The following is a 16,555-nucleotide window of genomic DNA, read 5'->3' as shown; positions in this document are numbered from 1 at the left end:
ATTAGTTTCTTCCTTTGCCCAACCAAATTGTTCTAATTAGTTAATCGCGTTCGCATATAGAGTAATCTCTCCTTGTTCTCTGATTTGCTTTTTGTAAATAGAAAAATAGAATATCGAAAGATGTTTTGTAATTGCACATTCATTGAAATGCAATCCTTAGAGAGAAGGATGACACTTATTGGCCATCTGCAAAACTATAACCCACAAATTATACCACTAAACATTCTCAATATAATCGCATTCAGCATATACAGACGAATAATGAAAGTAAAATGTATTCTCTATTTTTTAGATGTGTTTTAATTGTTTGGTAATGACATTACTGTTTTATTTCTTCCTGAGGCAGGTTTGAGTAGAATATATAGATGCCGGGAAGGGGAGCAAGGAACCTATTTGTATGTCGTTGACTTTTTCGTTTCCATAATAAGTACAGACGAACAGAACATTTAAAATTGTGTGTTGTTGATAATGACGAATGTGCTCATTTTTGAATATTTGTCTTTTTAGCATGTTGATTTTGTGTTGTATTGTAATTTTAGTTGTTAAGGTGGTACTAGATAAGGTAAACATGATAACCAAATGTAAATGGTAATCCAATTCGAATAGTCTTAATAGTTTTAGAAAACATTTCTTAATTATCCTACCTCCAGCATTATAAAAACAAGGATCAATAAACAATCTATGTAAAACATTTTAAAGTGGCATTGTTAATATTTAGCGCAGTTTTGGTGGCCATATTAATATCATAATTTCGATTGTTATTCGTTATCAAGATATATTAAATATCGCCATATTGTTAAGATTTTTGACAAATATATTTTCTTCATCGAGTTTTATATGTATGTTGAGTTTGTTTTTTGTGGTTTTAGGAATTTCGGTAATGCCAAAATTTATATCAGATCTTTGAAAATTTTTCAACGCACTTCGTGAAGAGTGACGGAGAGAGTTATTGGGGTCTTAGCTACTCTTTGTATTTCGTGTTCTTGATTTGTGATTGTTATTGTAGACCTGAAGGATATATAAATATGCGTTACCTTCATTTCTCAGGGTGAATAATTTGTTATTTGACTGCGCTAAGTATTAACAATATCACTTAAGACTATTTTACATATATTGTTTAAGAATTATGCATATATTTGATATTTTAATACTTTGTTTGGTTATAGTGTTTAAGATGTCTAGTGCCACCTTAAAACTAAAATTACAATATAAGTTAAAATCAACATCCTAAAAAAAAACAAATATTCATAAATGAGTGTATTCGACACACTCCGATTTAAGAGTGAATTTTAAAACAACCTTATAAATTATAACATTATTTTACAACTAAACTCTTACATTGTAATAATTCATTTCTATCACTTGGCCCGATGAACATGAATAGTTATGTAAATAGGTCTGCTGCTCGCATTCCCGGCACCTATATATTCTATATTTTCTAGATTTTCTATATTTTCAACATTTCCTCTAGCTTCTGAATTTTCTATATTTTCTACATTTTCTACATTCCCACTCTTTTCCATATTTGCTATATTTTCTACATTTTCTCTCTCTTCCACATTTTCTCTACTTTCTTGATTGCCATCTGTATTATTGAAAGCATAGCCTTTTTTTAGCATCCCACTTTAAAAAAAGGTAAAATACAACAGAAAAATATAATAATGCACAAGATCAGTACGCCAGCAACCACCGATCCAGTTCTCCTTGATTGCTTTCCATGATCTTCAACTTCATAAGATGTCAGTGTGTAAGTAATTCTATCCTCAGTTTCACAGTTATGTTATAACCCGCTTCCATGAGCTCACAGGTCTCCTCCTACAAATTGACATGATATCCGTCTTTACATTTGCATCCACCTGTAAAATTGCTCCTTTTCCCATCACCTTGGCCAGATACGTTGGAGTATTTTGCACTTCCGCATTAACCATACAGGTGCCAGTCACAGTTACAGTGCGTGATTCGCCTCGGCCTGCTGGGGTGGTTGGAAAGAATGCAAAATTATCTATTACTTCGGCACAAGTAATATAGTACACTTTAATTGCAATTAATGAGATTTAAGCTCCTTTATCATGGAACGCAAAACAGACACTTTCTTAGTTACAGAATTAGATATTACTACAGTATTAATTATTTCACTATTTGCACTCAACTATCCTTTATTAACAGCTATTTGACTACTTTGGTTGTAACTTTCATCTTTCCAAGGAGATATCTCTCGAAGCGAACCATCAATCTCATAATAGAATATATTAAACTTGTTTTGACACTTTAATGCATAAATGGAAGACTAGTAACAGTCTCGAATAGTAAACTTTATTTCTATGTAAATTCTGTTGGCTATCACTTGCTCAATGAGTGGCGTTAATAACCAATTGTTCACATTTTGATAAGCGACATCACAAACGCCATACGGTTTCAACTTGATTCCTTTCTCTAAGTCGACAGAATCCCCTTCTAACCATCCACGTGAATCAGGGTGAAGATTCGCGTTCCGCGTCCATCCCAGAGTGGATTCTTGAGTTGTATCCAAAACTACTATTTTTTCAGCAGAAGCAACCCATAGAATTAGTATTGCCCATGTGACACACAGTTGGAAATTCTGCGTTATCTTCCTTACGAGCTTGCATCTCATTAATTGCAATTAAAGTGTACTATATTACATGTGCCGAGGTAATAGCTAATTTTGCATTCTTTCCAACCACCCCAGCAGGCCAAGACGAATCATCCGCTGTAACTGTGACTGGCACCTGTATGGTTAATGCGCAAGTGCAAAATACTCCAACGTATCTGGCCAAGGTGATGGAAAATGGAGCAATCTTACAGATGGTTGGAAATGTAAAGACGTGTATCATGCCAATTTCTAGGAGGAGACCTGTGAGATCATGGAAGCGGGTTATAGCATAATAGTGAAAACTGAGCATGGAATTACATACACAGTGACACCTTATGAAGTTGACGATGATGGAAAGCAATCAAGCTTCGGTGGGGGTTGGTGTACTGATTTTTTGCGTTATAATATTATTCTGTTGTATTTTATCTCTTTTAAAATGAGATGCTAGAAATAACTTTGCTTTCAATAATACGGATGGCAATCGATTAAGTTGAGAACATGCGGAAAAAACAGAAAATGTAGAGAATATAGAAAATCCAGAAAGTACAGAAAATGTAGAAATTATAGAAAACCTAGAAAATATAGAGAAGAGAGTAAGTTTAGAATATATAGATGCAGGGAAGAGGGCACGGAACCTATTTACATGTAGTTGACTTTTTCATTTCCATATAAGTACGGACGAGTAGGACATTTAGAATTGTGTGTTGTTGATAATGTTGAATATGGTTATTTTTGGATATTTGTCTATTTTAGGATGTTGATTTTATGTTGTATTGCAATTTTAGTTGTTAAATTGGTACTAGATATCATAAACATGATAACCAAACAATGTAAGTGGTAATACAATTCGAATAGTATTAATCAATATTTTTTAGAAAACAGTTCTTGATTATCCTACCTCCAGCAATATAAAAATAAGGATCAATAAACAATCTATGTAAAATAATTTTTAGTGGTATTGTTAATATTTAGCGTAGTTTCGGTAGCCAAATTTATATCATAATTTCGATAGTTATTCGTTATCAAGAGATATTAATTTTTTTTATGATTTTTGAGAAATAAGTTTTCTTCATAGGGGTTCATATATATGTTGAGTTTTGTTTTAGTGATTTTAATAGTTTCGGTGGTGCCAAAATTTATATCATATTTTTGAAAAATTTTCAACGCACTGTGAAGAGCATGAGGCAGGTGGGAGGTGCTTACCATACCCATCTCATTCTCTTCCCACAGGAATGTACAACATATGCAAATGATATGTAAATGTTGTAAATAATTAATAAAAATTTAGATTAGCCAAAAAAAAAAAAAATAAAAAAAAAATAATTTAGTGTCGGTAGAGCCAAAATACAAATAAAGTTAGAATTTACATTCCTGTAAACATGAGTTCTATATTAACGTCCCATTGCCCCGTTAGGGACAGTAATGCTGCTTGAAGCTCTGACTTACGTCAGATATTATCTTAATATTAAGAAAATGTGAATTTATCATCAAATTGCATTAGTTAAATCTGGCAGACGCAACATATCCTGAAATGCCTGAAAAGTAAAAAAAAAAAAAAAATATTACAAGTTATTTTGTACTCACCCTGCGGCTAAGTATTCAATTAAAAACTCCACACACTTTCTAGAAAATGCACACATATTTATTTTTAATTTCACTAATGAACACACAACAACACCACACGCAATATATATAGATATATACACACTAGATATTCAATAGATATATTTTTTTATCAACTTGATAACTGCTTAAATGAGTTTCTTTGTAAAAAAAATAATAATAGAGATATCTCTCTCAATTCAAATGTTCACTGTCACTATACCGTTTTAACAAGATATTTCCTTTCTCGTCACTGTAATCACACTTCACTACAGATGATTCTCCTGGAGAGGTCCTATTATCCTTCTTCTTAGGAAGTCACTGTCTTTAGATCTTGTCTTCTATTGAGAATAAAGTTTCAGTTTCAGAGAAACTGCTGATAAAACACACTGGCATCTTTAACACAGTCTTATTCCTTGTGTTTAATAAAATAACAATTCACTGATGTCAAATTGAAGTTCAGCTATGAACACATAGTGCTAAACTAATATTTGTTTACTGGTCAGACATTTTCAGCTGTAATTTTACGTCAAAGATGATTCACTTTTGCATCAAATAAAATGTAGTTCTTCAGAATAATTATCTTTATATAACAGATATCCAAATAACAATTAGTTCTATTATTACTGCTGAAGTTAGGTATGTATGAAGATATGAGTTCAACTCTCAGTTTCTTACAAAAAAAAATAATTGTCTGACCTTGGTGACAGTCGATCTTCAACTAACTCTATCTTTTACTCTCATTTCTTTTTGTTATACACACAAACGCTATCTTTTACCAAAACTCGCCTCCTTCGCGGCTTTCAAAAGTTTTTTTTTCTTCATTGTCAGAGGATAGCGGGACTTTCTTTCACAAAGGGTTGCTTGCGGGAGGCCTGACAGGTGTATCCCTCTAGCGGTTACTGTTTCTTTTTCGAATGTAAACAACCTCTCTCAGTGACTGATATCCTTCTCTGTTTACATTTATTTTAATGATATTACTGATTAACGAATTACAATAGACATGTAACAAAAGTTGAAAACCAATATTTAAATATCCTATTTTACATTTATAAACTTGGGTGGAGTTGTCATTGTTATATAAAAGAAAAAAAAATACAAAATAACTTGGTGGTAGACAATTGTCTTCTGCTACCCTCCATCACACTCCAAGGCATGCCGGGAGTGCCAGAATCAACATACTGAGTTTAAAAATTAAGCAAAGAATAGCAAACTGCCAAAATAGCTATTCTATAAAGAAAATACGGTAAGGATCGCGATTCTATATACTAAAATAACTATATCGGATCTGTCCAAGAATTGTTATAGGTTGGAATTTATATTCAAAAATGTATTTCATATATCAGTACCTTCTGGTAACCCTGGAACAATATGAAAATTGAATTGATGAAGGTTCGCTGACTAGGCACCCAGAACTGTTGAACCACCCCCACCGGAGAGGTAGCGGTTCCATTAAAAGTGTGAAAATCGCGGTCAGTGAAACAATTTCTCACGTATTGTATTCGAAATTTCGTATCTAGGTGCGTATAGTTTAACAAAAGATTGCTCAGCGACTTTCTGTCGCCAATTTTGTTTTGTCCATCCTTAGTATTTCTTTCCTTTTCTTATAATATGTTTCTATAATAGTTATAACACATTGAAAGAATCTTGTTTATAGTATTTTCTAGTTACTATAGGTTGGCAATATTTGGTACTCTAAAGGTCACTAACCTCTATCTCCCTTAAGTTTCAAAAATCATACAGAACTTTCCACAAATATACTTAAAAAAAGCAGTTTTCTGTTATGTCACTAAACTTAATGAAATTTTAAATAAAATAAAATAAAATAATATCAGAATGATTGCTTGAAATATAATGTATAAAGAATAACTAACTAATTAAATATATATATTAAATCTGAATATAAAATTTAGATTACATATGCAAATTTTATGAATAATAAAAATAAAAATAAATAAAAATATCTTTGTTAAGCTTGCTCATAACAAATCCTCCTTTTGAGAAGGTTGGGATATACTTGTGAAAAGATATCACAACGTTCTCACTTATGCTAATTAAACATAAATAGAGTTACCTAGAGTGAATACTATATATGGCACTTTAAATAGAATTAATAAAATACAACTATTCTAGAAAATTTATGCGTATTTTTCTACCTATCTATCTATAGACTTGTATGCAAAACTATATTACTAACAATACTATATATATAGAAATATGCTTTAACCTAATGTGATTATATGTGTGAATATAATAATATAAATACTAATTAATTAATATCTATGTATCCCATGATACGTTGGAGTTCCCATCTTGAGAATTTATGTTTCTGCATTCTCCTTTCCAGGTGTATTTTCTCGCATGTTATATTTTTTTTAATAGAAAAGCATTTCTCTTAATTATCTCCGTGCCTGTGTTGAGGTCTGCAAGTGTATAGACATTGGTGTCTGTCTTGTGGACTACTTTCCAGGGGCCACTATATAAAACCATTAACTTTTTGGACACCCCTGCCAAGGCATCTGATTTTGGAAAGAGACGAACTAGTACAAGGTCTCCAATATTATACTCTACAAGCCGATGATGCTTGTCGAAGTATGCTTTTCTTGCTTCCGCCTTTTTCTTCAAGTTTTTCTGCGCAATTTCTACGTAATACTTGGTTTCAGCAGATCTGTCCACTTCCGGTACCTCAAACAGACGAGCTATATCACTTGTTTGTGAGATGTTTAGATGTAGCTCATAGGGAGAAAATCCCGTACTTAAATGTTTTGCTGTATTTAAGCACCTTTCCACTTTAGTAAGTAATCGCGGCCACTCTTTTTGGTTATGAGAGCAATATTTACGTAACATACGGACTGTAGACTTTACAGCTGTTTCCGCAATTTCTCCCTGAGGAAAGTAAGCACTACTCATTACATGCTTAATTCCTAATTCTTTCATTGCATTTCTCCACTGTGTGGACTGGAACTGGGTCCCTCTATCCGTGATTAGCATTTCTGCATTTGGGCATAGTTTGAGAAAATCTCTCAATTTTTGTAATGCAATGGATGTAGTTGCTCTCTTACAAGCATAAAGACCTACTAATTTTGAAAACACATCTAAAAATACTAATATGTATTGATAACCACCATATCCTTTAGTGATTGGACCGCAGAAATCAGCACTCAGAAAGACACCTGGCTTCTCTGCTATAACTGAATGCATAGGACCTCTATAATAACAAGTAGGAGGGTTTGCCTTCTGGCATATGGAGCATGAGCCACAATATTTCCTGATTACAGTGCGCATCTTTGGCCAAAAGAAACTCTCTGTCAACTGAGGCACAAGTTTGCTAGCTGAAAGATGTCCACTTTGTTCGTGATAATAATTTAATAAAGGTTTGACTAAGACTTCCGGGATACATATGCGTATGCCCATGTTATCTCTCTTACATAGCCTACCATTCAATATTTCATATCGGTGGCTTTTCCCACAAACTTTACCATTCTTTTCTCCATTTTCTACTTGTCTTTTAATGGGACCTAGAAATGAATCTGAAGTTTGTAGTTCAGGTAACATGCTAATTAAACTTCTCATTTCACATGGAATCTCTTCTAAGATACCCATTAATGATTCTTTCAAAACTGGTTTGGCTTCAATGTCAAATTCAACATTACTATGTGGTGGATATCTTGAATGATAATCAGCCATATTATCTTGGGACCTTACATGCTGAAAACTGAAGTCTAAATTCGCCAATGAGAGTGCCCATCTTAAAATTCTCTGATTGGTGAGTCTACATAGTAAAATAAACCTTAAGGCCTCGTGGTCTGAACGTATTATGAATTTATTTCCTATCAAATAGTGTTTAAATTTTGCTACCCCAACCAATGCCAAAAGTTCCTTTTCAGTCGTCGTGTAATGTTTCTGAGGGCCAGAAAATATTCTCGAGGACATTCCTATCACTCTTTTCTCTCCATCATCGTCTATTTGATACAACAAATTGGAACTCGCTCGATCAGACGCATCTACTTCTAAAATAAATTCTTTGTTAGGTAGTGGCTTTTTAAGCACTACTTTCTCTTGAAATATTTCTTTAATTTTATTTAGAGCTTCCTGATGCTGTGAACTCCATTTAAACTTAACATTTTTCTTTAGCAACTCATAAAGAGGATACAAGACATCCGAATATTTCGCACTGAAACATCTGTAAAATCCTAAATAACCTAACAGCTTACGTAACTCTTTTACATTCTTAGGTGGTCTAAAATCAATTACTTTCTTAATTTTATTCTCATCCTTGCCAATTCCTTCTTGAGACAATTCAAAACCGAGTATCTTAATTTTTGGTTGCGCGAACTCACATTTTTTTAGCCGGAGTGTAACTCCTCCTTCCTTCAATAAGGTCAACACCTGGTCCAAATGAGACAGGTGCTCTTCGAAGCTAGTAGATGCTATAATTGTATCATCAACATAAGTATTACAGAATGATTTGACATCATTTCCTAGAATTTGATCAAGTGCTCTGATGCACGATGACAGACTGGTTTTTGTTCCAAATGGTAGTTTCATGAAACAGTATGATATACCTTCATATACGAAACCTAAAAATTGTTGGTCTTTTTCCCTGACTTTCACGTTTACAAAGAATTCAACTATATCGAGTTTACTGAAATAATTCTTATTACTAAGTGATTGCAAGATGTCAAGAGGGACCAATGGTTTGTCGGTCTGTCCTTTTATAACTTGCGAAAGCCTCCTCCCATCCACACATAGACGAATCTGTCCATTTGGTTTCTCTACAACAACAAGTGTATGACTATAGCTACTAGGTGATTTTTTTTATTATCTTCCACGCGAGCCATCTGTGAATTTCATTTCGAATTTGATTCTGAAATTTCATGGGAAAATTGTACATTTTTGACCTAATGGGTGTGGGATCAATTATTTCAATACAATGTTCATACCCTTTGATTGTTCCAGGTCTCTCGTCAAATATATCACGATGTTTAATTAACAAAGAAGCTAACATGGCCTTTTGATCATTATTAAGTTCTACATAAGCGTTTACATGTTCGTGGATTTCTTCTACAGTGGTTTTCGTATCCACCTGTAACCATTCTGAGGGTGACAATACTCTTTCTTGCAGTTCCTTAATTGTTGGAAACTTTCTAAGCTTCAACTGTGGCTTGGGGTCAGTCTCATTTAGCTGCTCCCTTGAATTGCCATAAACCATTTGCTGCAATTCATCATGCCTCTCTAATTCACTAAAATTCTCTACCGTGATTGCATTATCAGCATCACAATTTATTGTCTCCTCTATATATCTCAATACTAAATCTTGGTTATCTACTTCCACGTCTCGAAAATTTATTTCTACAATGTGTGGCTTATGTAATACTAATAATCCTCTAGAATAATCTAACACAGCATGTGCTTCTACAAAGAACTGAGATCCAAGGATTAAATCACGATTAAGGTTTTTCACTATGATCCCTACTGTGTGAAATAGTTTCCCATTAATGTACAATGCTAATAGAGTTTGTCCCAATATGACAGCTACCTTTCTACCAAACGCAGAAGTAACTTTCATATTATTACTTTTCAAAAAAGGTGGTGCGGGATTACTGTCCTTAACTGTATTCCAAAGATTTTCACTCAATGCTGAGATGGATGACCCACTGTCTAGCAATGCATTGATTGACTGCGCATAAATTATCACATTAATTTCAGGTAAATGTATAATATTGTTTCGAGTCACCGGCTCGTCTCGAATATCAAGCAATTCATCAAATATCCCATTTGCTTGTTCAAATACTGGTTTACTAATTAACACACTTTTACCATCTTTTAATACTAACTTAACTGAGTTATTTTCTATGTCACTACTTTGATCAAAATATTTCTTTTCTATTATTTTTATACAAGTGACACAATTTTCTTTTTCTTCTAATGACCTATATTCTAAAATGTTCACTGAAGTTTCTTTTTCATTGTATATCATACTACCATTATTACTGTTTTGACCGTCATCGAGCACGCACTGGGGTTGGACCACTAGTTGGATACTGGGTTCGTTATTTCGGATGTCAAGTATCAACTCTTCCTCAGTGCATGCTGGAAATTCTCATTGTTCATTGCGATTGTTTTCCCTTGCACTGGTTGTATTTCCTTGTGCTGTGTAAGTGTTGGAAGTTTGTCTGCTGTCATATGTTTCTAATACTTGAATTTGTTCTGTGTCATCATATGTATTCCTGTTATTATTATTATTACTACGGCTGTAAAAATTCCTTGTATTTACACCCCGTGTACCTCTCTGTGGTCTCGAGTTTTGATGAGATGCGTTTTGAGAATTGTTTCTGTTATTTCTGGATGATTGATTTTCAGTATTTCGGCCACGCCCTCTTGAGGTCTCTTCATTTGCATTGAAATTTCTTTCAGTCCTTTCTACGCGACCTCTTGCATTCCTAGAGTAAGGACCACGGTTTTGTCTGTGAACACGATTGTTCCTTTGTGGCTGTGTGGTCTCGTGTTGTTCACGTGTGACCTCTAGCATATTAATGCTCCTCCTCTGAGGGACATTAATCCTATCCTGGTATGAATACTGAACTTCCGTCACAAGCGTGAGTAATTCTGAAATAGTTTCTGGTTTTGCGGCTATTATAATCCTGAAAAGAGAAGGCGAAAGTTGGCGCGGAAGAACCTTTAACAGGATTTTCTCTTCAAGTGGAGGGTCTAAGACCGCATTTAAGTGTAGCAAGTGGAGCAAGTACTCCGATGCGCTTTTGTGTACTTTTGGATTGAATTGACTTGTCAATATGTTTGCTCTTAAAGCAGCTAATCTCTCTTGGTTCAAATATGTGGCTTTAAATGCTGTTATAAAATCTGAATATGTAACAATCTTGCTTCTCATGACTTTAAACCATTGCAAGGCACTACCTTTTAATGTGCGAGAGATGAAGGACAGACGTGCTTCAGTGTTGACACCAGTTAGTTCAAAATAATTATCTAGGTCAACAAGGAAGCTATAAGTCTGGGCTTCATCTTCTAATCCTTGAAAACACGGTAACTTTAAATCTCTATGTAAAAAGGAATTCATAGCCGTTGCCAAGGCAACCTGACTATCCATCTGAGTTAATGACTGTGCAGGTGGTGAGCTTATTGGTTGGAAGGTATTATCACCTACTGCCCTTGAACATGATGGCAATTCCTGTTCTAATTGAAAGGTTACACTGTCTGACCTATTGCCATTGCCTGTATTTTCATTATTGACATGCATTCCCCTACATTCTTCGCCTTGTGTCCTATCTTGTAACCTGCTTATTGAATTACATAATTCTTGCACTTTCTTGTTGGTAACATTATCTAATGCAATAAGTTTTCCTTCTAAATTTTGCACTTTTTCTATTACATCTTGCTTGAACACTGTATTGGCCTCACTAATTTTTTTCTCTATGTCTTCTTGCAAACTGACCTGTCCTGCGATTACATTTTCTAACTTATCTTCAAATTCTGATCTTGTGTGAACTATTTCATTTTGAATAGTGTTATTTTTCTCTTCTAATGTGACCAGTTTTGAACCTATTTCTGTCCTAACACTTACAATTGAATCTTCAGTGGCCTCAATCCTATCGTTTACCTTTCCTAATGCACCATCTACTTGATTCACTGTTTTCTCAAGATCATTATGTAACTGTTGCTTTGTATTTTCGAGAGCTTTAGATAGTCTTTCTTCTAAATCCTTGTGAGCATTTTCAAAATCCCTACGCGCATTTCTAATTTCTGTATTTGTATTCTCTAATTTTTCTTCAACCTGCAAAAGTTTACTTTCTATTTCTTTTTGGCAAGCGTTCGTTTGATCTAACTTATGATTTGTACTATCAATTTTCTGTTCTATTTCCTTCTGTGAAGCAACTATCGTTAATTTTATAAATTCCATTAGATTTCTCATTTCCTCACTATTTACTCCTAATGGTGGTACTACTGGATTACTTGGCCTAGTTTTCTCTTTATCTCCTATCTCTTCTTGACTACGTTCTACTTTATCACCTTCTGATTGCCTAACTTCTAATGTTTCTCTCCTATCACCTGTTGATACTTCACCTATTTCTTGGACATTTATTATGTCTTCCTCTGAAGGACTCAACCTTTGTGCATAATCTAAGAAAACCAGATTTTCATCCATCTTTCTCTTTTGTGACCGAGTCAATACCATTAACTTTCTCTTTAAAAAAATCTCAAAAGTATCTCTAAAATTAGATTCTTGAAATCCTAAAAAAAAATTATCTCCCCCTTTATTGTTTACATCTAACACACAGCTTTTGTATTAATGATCCTCATACTTAATTATGTAACAATTCTTGGACCAGATATGGGAAAATATTTTCGCGAACAGTTAATTTTGACTTGTGATGATAAATTCTCATTTGCAATAAATGACAGATGCAGGATTTAGTCTAGCAACACGCTGGAGAGATTTTATGTAACACAATGACCAGCGTGATCAAGCCCCACGCTGGGCGCCAAATTATTGTGAAGAGCATGAGGCAGGTGGGAGGTGCTTACCATACCCATCTCATTCTCTTCCCACAGGAATGTACAACATATGCAAATGATATGTAAATGTTGTAAATAATTAATAAAAATTTAGATTAGCCAAAAAAAATAACAAAAATAATTTAGTGTCGGTAGAGCCAAAATACAAATAAAGTTAGAATTTACATTCCTGTAAACATGAGTTCTATATTAACGTCCCATTGCCCCGTTAGGGACAGTAATGCTGCTTGAAGCTCTGACTTACGTCAGATATTATCTTAATATTAAGAAATTGTGAATTTATCATCAAATTGCATTAGTCAAATCTGGCAGACACAACATATCCTGAAATGCCTGAAAAGTAAAAAAAAAAAAATATTACAAGTTATTTTGTACTCACCCTGCGGCTAAGTATTCAATTAAAAACTCCACACACTTTCTAGAAAATGCACACATATTTATTTTTAATTTCACTAATGAACACACAACAACACCACACGCAATATATATAGATATATACACACTAGATATTCAATAGATATATTTTTTTATCAACTTGATAACTGCTTAAATGAGTTTCTTTGTAAAAAAAAATAATAATAGAGATATCTCTCTCAATTCAAATGTTCACTGTCACTATACCGTTTTAACAAGATATTTCCTTTCTCGTCACTGTAATCACACTTCACTACAGATGATTCTCCTGGAGAGGTCCTATTATCCTTCTTCTTAGGAAGTCACTGTCTTTAGATCTTGTCTTCTATTGAGAATAAAGTTTCAGTTTCAGAGAAACTGCTGATAAAACACACTGGCATCTTTAACACAGTCTTATTCCTTGTGTTTAATAAAATAACAATTCACTGATGTCAAATTGAAGTTCAGCTATGAACACATAGTGCTAAACTAATATTTGTTTACTGGTCAGACATTTTCAGCTGTAATTTTACGTCAAAGATGATTCACTTTTGCATCAAATAAAATGTAATTCTTCAGAATAATTATCTTTATATAACAGATATCCAAATAACAATTAGTTCTATTATTACTGCTGAAGTTAGGTATGTATGAAGATATGAGTTCAACTCTCAGTTTCTTACAAAAAAAAAATAATTGTCTGACCTTGGTGACAGTCGATCTTCAACTAACTCTATCTTTTACTCTCATTTCTTTTTGTTATACACACAAACGCTATCTTTTACCAAAACTCGCCTCCTTCGCGGCTTTCAAAAGTTTTTTTTTCTTCATTGTCAGAGGATAGCGGGACTTTCTTTCACAAAGGGTTGCTTGCGAGAGGCCTGACAGGTGTATCCCTCTAGCGGTTACTGTTTCTTTTTCGAATGTAAACAACCTCTCTCAGTGACCGATATCCTTCTCTGTTTACATTTATTTTAATGATATTACTGATTAACGAATTACAATAGACATGTAACAAAAGTTGAAAACCAATATTTAAATATCCTATTTTACATTTATAAACTTGGGTGGAGTTGTCATTGTTATATAAAAGAAAAAAAAAATACAAAATAACTTGGTGGTAGACAATTGTCTTCTGCTACCCTCCATCACACTCCAAGGCATGCCGGGAGTGCCAGAATCAACATACTGAGTTTAAAAATTAAGCAAAGAATAGCAAACTGCCAAAATAGCTATTCTATAAAGAAAATACGGTAAGGATCGCGATTCTATATACTAAAATAACTATATCGGATCTGTCCAAGAATTGTTATAGGTTGGAATTTATATTCAAAAATGTATTTCATATATCAGTACCTTCTGGTAACCCTGGAACAATATGAAAATTGAATTGATGAAGGTTCGCTGACTAGGCACCCAGAACTGTTGAACCACCCCCACCGGAGAGGTAGCGGTTCCATTAAAAGTGTGAAAATCGCGGTCAGTGAAACAATTTCTCACGTATTGTATTCGAAATTTCGTATCTAGGTGCGTATAGTTTAACAAAAGATTGCTCAGCGACTTTCTGTCGCCAATTTTGTTTTGTCCATCCTTAGTATTTCTTTCCTTTTCTTATAATATATTTCTATAATAGTTATAACACATTGAAAGAATCTTGTTTATAGTATTTTCTAGTTACTATAGGTTGGCAATATTTGGTACTCTAAAGGTCACTAACCTCTATCTCCCTTAAGTTTCAAAAATCATACAGAACTTTCCACAAATATACTTAAAAAAAGCAGTTTTCTGTTATGTCACTAAACTTAATGAAATTTTAAATAAAATAAAATAAAATAATATCAGAATGATTGCTTGAAATATAATGTATAAAGAATAACTAACTAATTAAATATATATATTAAATCTGAATATAAAATTTAGATTACATATGCAAATTTTATGAATAATAAAAATAAAAATAAATAAAAATATCTTTGTTAAGCTTGCTCATAACAGCACTTCTTGAAGAGTGACGGAGAGAGTCATTCGGGTCTTTGGTACTCTTTGTATTTCGTGTTCTTGATTTGTGATTGTTATTGTATTTCTGAAGGATATATAGATTTGCGTTAGCTTTTTTTTACGTTGAATATTTCTGTATTTGACTGCGCAAAACATTAACAATAGCACTTAAGAGTATATTACATAGACTGTTTTGTGATCGGTTAAAATATGTTTGGTAGCCAACAAGGGTTAAGGGCCATTTTTGCTGTTTTACATAAACCAGTGGTGTATTTCGTATCTCGTATTATATTAAAAAGTAAGTTACCTTTAAAGCTTACATAGATTGTTTATTAAGAATCATATTTATGTTGGTTATTGAGTCAACATAGTCTAGTATGTTGACTAGTGAAATATGCTTGATGTTTTGGTATGAGATACTGAGTGTTGTGTTTTATTAAGTGCTTTTTTCTGTTTTGCTTTGTCGCAAATTAAAGATTCTTAAAAGCAAAGTTATTTTAAAGAATATTAGTTTCTTCTTTTGCAAAACCAAATTGTTCTAATTAATTAATCGCGTTCCCATATAATGTCGTCTCTCTTTATTCTCTGATTTGCTTTTTGTAAATAGAAAAAAATAGAGTTTCGAAAGGTATTTTGTAATTGCACCTTCATTGAAATGCGAACCTTAGGGAGAGGGATGTTACTTATTGGCCATCTGCAAAACCATAACCCACAATTTATACCACTAAACATTCTCAATATAATCGCATTCAGCACATACTAGTGCTCTCAACGGGTCGGGTCGGGTCGGTGACCCGAATTGACCGACCCGACCCGACCCGTGATCCGATCCGATTGACCTGACCCGACAACCCGACCTGAGCTGACCCGATTGACCGGAGTCGTCAACTCGACACGAATAACCCGACCCGACAGCCCGATCCGAGCAGACTGGACTGACCCGACCTGACAACCCGACCCGAGTAGCCTGACCCAACAACCCGACCCGAGCTGACCCGACTAACCCCAACCGACTCGACCCGATCCGTAACCCGACCCGTTTGAAATCACTATGGTCACGACACTGGGTGAACGCCAATATGCACTCACATTGGAATTAAACCTGGACTACGTATACCGAAGTGTTACACGTTAACTACTAGCTAGATTAAGCGGTGGATTTTTATATGCATCTTAGTGAATATTTGTCACATTTGAGTTTTTGTTGTTTCTTTTTATAACTGATATCAGAGTCCGACGTGGGAGAAATTTAGTTTTTTCTTGCTTAAACTTTATGTGACGAAATTTTTATTCAAGGTCAGGTTCTCACCTGCTGGGACGGCAGGGGTCTCTTCGGAAGTCAGTAGCAAGAGTCTCTTGGCGGACACAAAAGAAAATCGTTTAACTACAATGATGAGGGTGGGGGAAACGGGAGAACAC

This window comes from Thermobia domestica, chromosome 5, assembly GCF_964235325.1.
Source record: "Thermobia domestica chromosome 5, izTheDome1.hap1.1, whole genome shotgun sequence".
NCBI classification, from domain to species: domain Eukaryota; kingdom Metazoa; phylum Arthropoda; class Insecta; order Zygentoma; family Lepismatidae; genus Thermobia; species Thermobia domestica.
This window is presented reverse-complemented; position numbering follows the sequence as displayed.